At 36.5% G+C, this 7095-nt stretch overlaps 1 non-coding gene across 1 annotated transcript; it reads right to left on the reverse strand.

Moving 5' to 3' along the window:
* Positions 1–1118: 1118 nt before the first annotated feature.
* On the reverse strand, positions 1119–1225 carry LOC111903085 (small nucleolar RNA R71). Its single transcript, XR_002854042.1, has one exon. It is a non-coding gene; the product is annotated as a small nucleolar RNA R71 (small nucleolar RNA).
* Between the last annotated feature and the right edge of the window lie 5870 nt (positions 1226–7095).

Genomic DNA, 7095 nt, shown 5'->3' on the forward strand with positions numbered 1-7095 from the left:
GATTAAAAAAACCCTTTTACTTTTGTTAGAATTTTAGATTAATTTATTAGTAAGTAGATTAAATAATTAATTCCATTCCCTGAGATCGATACCCGAATTTTTGTTCTATACTATTTGTGAAAGGGTACACTGCCCTGGGTCGAATAGCTAGTAGGAGAATAGGTAAAATTAGGTGTAGCTATTTGCACGCATCAAGTTTTTGGCGTCATTGTCGGGGAACGACTTATTTGATTGTTGTTTTTTTTTGCTTTAGGTTAATCGATCATTTTTGTAGGGTTAAACCTGCAAAAAGTTAAGTTTCTACATTAGTTTTTGTTTTAGTACTGAACTCACGATGTGAGCCTTAAGCTCAAAACGTGAGTCCAGTCAGTAGGTGATTTTTATTTAGTTTTTGTTCAGATTTATGTTTTTATTTTTTGTTTTTATTGCACTAGTTCTTGACCATAAGTTCCAACACACCTTTGGTACCACTGCTTGGAGATCTAGAATCGGCCCTTCACAAAAAGACGGATAAAAATGTAGAAGAAGCTAACCCGCCAAAGAAGTCACATTTCAAGGACCTTAAATCGGTTTTTGGAAAGAAGAAAGGAAAGAACGTGGGTGAGCCTAGTAGTCAAAGGAAGGAAGAGAGCAAAATAGAAAGCTTTGAACAAAATCCAAATCTAAAAGATACTGAATACGAGACTGAACCCGACTTTGAAGAAAGCGATTTAGAGGACGAGCCAAAGAACGAGATGGCAGACATTGTTGATATGTCCATGGGAGCATACAAGAAGTAAATTAGAGACGATGCTAGTCCTGGTTTAGTACAACCCGTAATTCCCGTTGCTGCGACATTCGAGTTGAAAGGAAACATTCTTACTGCCCTTAAGGATGTACCATTTTCTGGGAAGGATCATGAGGATGCTTATAAGCACCTATATGAGGGCAATGACATTACAGACTATTTCAATATCCCGAATGTTCCTAGAGAGACAATTTTGTTAATGATGCTTCCCGTGACTTTTAAGGGAACTGCAAAAGATTGGTTGAAAGCACTTCCACCCGGTGCAATTACTACTTAGGCACAGATTCGTGAGCAATTCCTAGAACAATTCTACCCACCATCAAAGATATCTAAACTCAAGACGGAAATAGCCAAATTTGAGCAACAACCGGGTGAGTCGCTTTATGAGGCATGAGAGCATTATAAATGGTTACTAAGAAACTGCCCTCAAAATGACCTTAACATACATCAAGAAGTGTCTATCTTCTATGACGGGGTGAATGTCATAACAAGGCAACTCCTTGATTCTCAAGGACCATATACTAAGAAAAATCTAGGTGAAGTAAAGGAGTTGATTGAAGAGTTCTCGAAGTATTCTTGTGAGTACCATAATCCAAGACATGATGGAGCTAAAGGAATTGGGGGAGGAAATTCCAAAGTCATGGTTGTTGTACTAGCTATGCTTGACAGCATGGATAGGAGAATGACCAAGATGGACCAATCAGTTCATGCTATTAGAGTTGGTTGTGAAAGGTGCAATGGTCCACACTTAACAAAAGATTGCCACTTGGATGAAAATGGAAATAAAAAGATGCAAGTTTGCTACTCGAGTGGGGATAAGTATGATGAAAGTTGGAGAAAACCAAAGAGGGAGTGGTTACCATATGACGAATATAAGAAGCTGAAAGAAGAAAAATATAGGTAGATAGAAAAAGGCTTTTACCAAAAAGAAAAACCACATCCTGAAAAGAAAGTTGATCTTGAGTCTATGTTACATATATTTATAGAGGCTTCCGAGAAGAGACACGATGAGACAGATGCAGTGATAAGGGAACATCAAAATATCATGAAGGAACAACAAGCCTTGCTAAGACATGGACAGAAACCACGACACAAATCACGCCCACGATGTGGACAGAAACCCACAACGTGGAATCTGGGCGACCAGTTTCCTGCTTTGGTTTACAATTTAATCTCTTGGTTGTTTTGGTTTGTTTTTTTTGTTGTTGGTCATTTTAGGAAAAATGGGTCCTCAAAGGGTAGTTCCTCAAGCGCAAGACCCTATTGATGTGTCGAGTATTCACCCACTCTACCGGTTTCCTCAAAACCTCTCCCATGCTATGTTAAATAATTATGAAAATCGGTTGGGGTGGTTGTACAACCGCAAGTTCGCAATTGATCCAATTGTGGATTTGGCATGGTTACGCGGGGTTGGTATCGTTATGGAGCTGGAAAGGTATTGGACAAAAGTATTTATGGGAGATAACTTTACATTCACGTGTAACGATTGGAGGAACCTCTTTTCTATTCAAGACCCCATTTATCGGGAATTATCGGTGGAGTTCTTCACTACCGTGAATTTTGAGGATAAGACCACCGATCCCAAATACAACCGGGCACTTGCTTTTCGATTGGGAGGTGTATACCACGAGTGCAGCCTTAGAGAATTTGCATGGCGCATGGGACTTTACACTGAGGAGGAAACACAATCACCATTTTTTGTTCAATTTTTACAAGGGTGTGTTCGAGATTTCACCTTCGGGATTTTTGATGTCCAGTTTTGGAGAACCATTTCGAATCATGAGTACAATTCTCGTGATGCAAGCGAAGGGAAAATCTGGAATCACGTTTATCGATTTTTGCATCGCCTCATCACCTTCTCGATCAATCATAAAAATCATGGAGATAAAGTGCCCATTCAAAATTTATTTCATTTGTGGAGCATAATTACACCCGGTATTTTTTGTGACGTTCCTAATTATATGCTTGTGCGGTTTATGGGAAGGAAGGAAACTAATTCAAGACCCGATAGCCCCATTACGGGTGGACACTTAGTTTCCCGACTTGCCCAGTCTTATGGTACCTTGATCTTAATTTTATTAGGAACCTCACGCGCTTTCCAGACAATGACTTAACTATCCAAGTTTTGAGTGTGATGCGGGTTGTAGTGAATATTGGAGGAGTTTTTGTGATACCACCGGAGGATGATGAACAACCTATAAGGAAACAAGGAGAACAACTTAGGCCGAGGAGGAGGAATATGAGAGCCCGAGGAGAGAGGGGACAACCACCTAAACAATTTGAGGGTGGGATACCGACCAATCCTTTTCAAATTCGGGTTGGTTTATATTTGGATAATCTTCATGGAGGTGTCAACTACAACACCCAATTGCTCAATGCTTTATGTACACATATGAATATGGAGCGACCTCCCACAATACCACCTCATTTCCCGTATATTCCAACATGGGAAGAGTTATGGACGAGACAAGGAGACGGGGCAGGAACTAGTGGAGCTCAAGGAGATAACAATGATTATTAGTTTTTATATTTATGTTTTTATTTTTATGTTTTCATTTGGTTTTTGAAGTTGTTTGTTTGTCCTTTTATGTTTAACACTTGTAACCGAATGATGGATGATTATTTTCTTTGCTTCTCTATACATTGTTTTGTTGTAGATTTCGTGAGTTTCTGTGAGCAAGAAGTTAAGAGTTAGAGATAGGAGTTTCCCAGAGAGGCTGTGTCATTTACAGTCCAGAGTCAAGACCCACTTTATTTGATAAGTGTGGGGTTATATTCATTAGAGAAAAAAAAGTAGTGAAGAGTTACAAAGTTTGGGAGTTTTGATAGCGTCTAAAAGTTATTTAATCAAGTTGCATCTAACTTGATTTACAGATTATGTAAATTGTGACGTCTAGTTTCCACGACGTGGACATCAACTATACATCATGGATTGATTTTAAATCACGATTTCAGAAAACATAATCGCTCGAAGCCACGTCGTGTATTCGTACACCACGACGTGGAATTCAGAAGTTACATTTCTCTTCTTCTCTACACCATGCAATGTGGTGTATGCTTTCCCACATTGGTCTATTATGCTTTGAAGATTTTCTACACTAAATTTTTTGAAGATTAAAGTCTCATATTCATATTTTGCTGACATATTTACGTATCTCGCTCGTTGAAGATCCAAGTTCCATTATCCATAATTGAAGGTGTCCATTCTCAAGATGTTTGAAATTTTCCACACGCATCAACAATTTGATCTCACCACTATTACCCAAGGGGATTCTGTTCCTTTTTCTCCCGTTTATTGCTTTTAAATTATTTTATGCATACAATGAAGACATTGTATGTAATAAGTGTGGGGTAGGGGTCGAAAAAGTAAATTACTAGAAAATTTTAAAATTTAAAATTTAGAAAAATTTAGATTTGACGAAGAGTCAACTAATCAGCTGACCAAAAACAACAAGAAACCATTGATGGTATAGATTTGACGAAGAGTCAACTAATCAGCTGGACAACAACACCACTTTCTGAACCTCCCTCTCTTTTAATGATAGTGAAAATCTTCTCAAAAGCACCCTCAAAGACCAAGATTTTTTTGATTTCCTAGTATAGCAATAAAATGACAATAGGCAGGAGACAGAAAGTAATGTAATCTTATAGTTAAATAAAAAATTTGGCACTAAATAGAGGAAAAAGATTACCTCTACTTCACAGGATTGTAAGAATGACTTCATGTAACCTGAAGGAGACCTTAGTATATGAAATAGAAGTTAAAAAGAAAACAAAGAAAACGTGTGTATGACACATACCTAATGGGGGAATTTGTTAAAAGGGCAGTCAAAAGTTGAAGCGTATAGTATCTTATATAAAAGTCATCCTCTCCCTGTAAAGACACTTGATTACCGATCACAAACCACAGAAAAAAAAATAAAGAATTCATTTCCTGAGGTAAAAAGGATCAAGATTAGAAGCCTTACAAGCAAGCTTAAAAGAAGATAAATACTTCTTGTAAGCTGGTTGAACCTCATTTGCATGTAGCTTTGCATGAGCAATTGGTGTTAAAGGACTCACAAGAGATTCTAGAGCTCCCTGAACCTTTGAAAATAAATCAATATATATATATATATATATATATATATATATATATATATATGTATATATACCATAAATATGATTTAAAAGAAAACATAAAGAGGTGACACATACCACACACACCCATGGTTCCAAGACTATGTGTTCCTAGACAGGCTTCTCAGAAACTTACTCACTTGCAGTTTATATTTGTTATGGACTAATTCTTAGATGCATATATATATAATATAAATGCACCAACCAAAAACAATGTTGCAAATGAAAAACCATTTGAGATTCACATAAAAAATGAAAAAGATAGTGTTATTATAAGAGATGACATTTTGTCGAACACCTGGTGGGCTTCTTTTTATATAGTTGCAAATGAAAAACCATTTGAGAGTCAAAAATCATTTACATTTTGTCGAAACACATACTCAAACTGAATCATAAATGAATTTTAACTTCAAGTGAATTAGTCTCCATTCTTGAAAGATCAACTTCCAACAATAAGATATATAATAACTTTTGTGTTCTAGTTTTCTGAATTCAAGATTCAGATTAAATCAGAAAAATTGGAAGGAAAAATTAGGAGAAGAAATCAACTAACAATTGGTTGTCTTGAGAAAAGGAAGTTGTTTAAAATATGACAAACGAAAATCATTCTCTCCCTCGGTCGTTAGGGTGTAAGCCATGTGTGCCAGAACCAACTGAAATAATCCCACTTTGCGTGATCAAAAACCTCTGATGTAAATAAGATGAATCTCAATGATTCATTAAGTTGGGAAGAATCGAAGGAGTCACATCTTTTCCCCATCTTCGTAATAGGAGCGGAAGAGGCTATAGCCTGATCGATTATGTTTTTGACTTCTCTCAGATATGCAATAGCTGCTAAGGTATATTTAACTTGAAACGACGTCAGATAGCTCTTTGGTACCTAACTTTATATACCCTTAAGGGTATATTCACTTTTCCCATATATATATATAGACGAAGGATCATTTGATAACCTATATGTTCATGAGAACCCGAGAACCATACGAGGACCTTTAGATCAAAATAATAGACGGTTGAGATGTTTTGTGGTATTTTTATAAATACTGGGAAAAGAAAAGACCGGGGGCATGAAACTGAAAATGAATCAGGGGTAACTTAGAGATAAAATAATTACTCTTGATTTCCTTGATTAAATCCCTCATTTACTTCTCTCTCTCTCTCTCTCTCTCTCTCTCGTCTTTCCTGTCTTCCTCTTCATCTTATCTCTATAATCATCAACTACTACCAATCAACTGTTAGTAATCTCCAAATCATCAAAGACAAATTCATGATCCAAGAGATCGATCCCGTCCGTGATCATCTTTAATTTTAGCAATGATCATTGGAGACCTAAAATGTTCGATTGGGGATTGACGGAGTATTCACGTCTTATTAAAATCGATCTCCATTGAAGATTGAACGCAAACACATATGATAAAGATCGATGGAAATTGTCCTAAATATACGTACTGTACGTATCGTCTTCCTCGCGTCCAACCGTCTCCATCTCCTCCGATTAACACCATTCCCCTTCTACATTCAAACAAGAGGATGATTACAGGTTCACCGTCTTCCAAACTAACCTCCGCCTCACAGTACGTCACCAGAAGCTTGATCCGTCGGCGGTCCATGGCGTCACTCAATTCTCCTACATGACTCCATCGGAATTCAGTAAGCATTTCGAACTAAGATCTCGATCTCGTCTTAGGTTTCCTCCCGATGCCAACGAGGCTCTGATCCATGTAAAAGTTTATTTGATTTCAATACATATAAAATTGTGGTTGTAAAATGTTTTTTTATATTTTTATGATTTCAAATAAAGCCTCCTTCTTCTCTAGAAGGCTGATTCACACACATACTCTTAGTTGGAATTGGAGGCTCAGCTCATGGACCATAGTTTGTTGCTGAGGCTTTAGCGCCTGATAATCCTCCTCTCAAGGTAATATTTAATCCTTTCATCTCAATTTTTTACGTACAAGATCTAAACTAGATAATGTTCTCACCAAAATCTTATTGCTTCTCAATTTGATCAGCTGTTACCTTTATATATAGATAGATCAGTAGCATATATATATATATATATATATATATATATATATATATATATATATATATATATATATATAGTTTTTCAATTTAATGAAATATTGTAATTTTTCTCTCTAATTCAATATCTTTCTTATTCAAGGAATTTAAATTTCAAAGTTCAA

Source organism: Lactuca sativa, chromosome 9, assembly GCF_002870075.4.
Source record: "Lactuca sativa cultivar Salinas chromosome 9, Lsat_Salinas_v11, whole genome shotgun sequence".
In the NCBI taxonomy this organism is placed as follows: domain Eukaryota; kingdom Viridiplantae; phylum Streptophyta; class Magnoliopsida; order Asterales; family Asteraceae; genus Lactuca; species Lactuca sativa.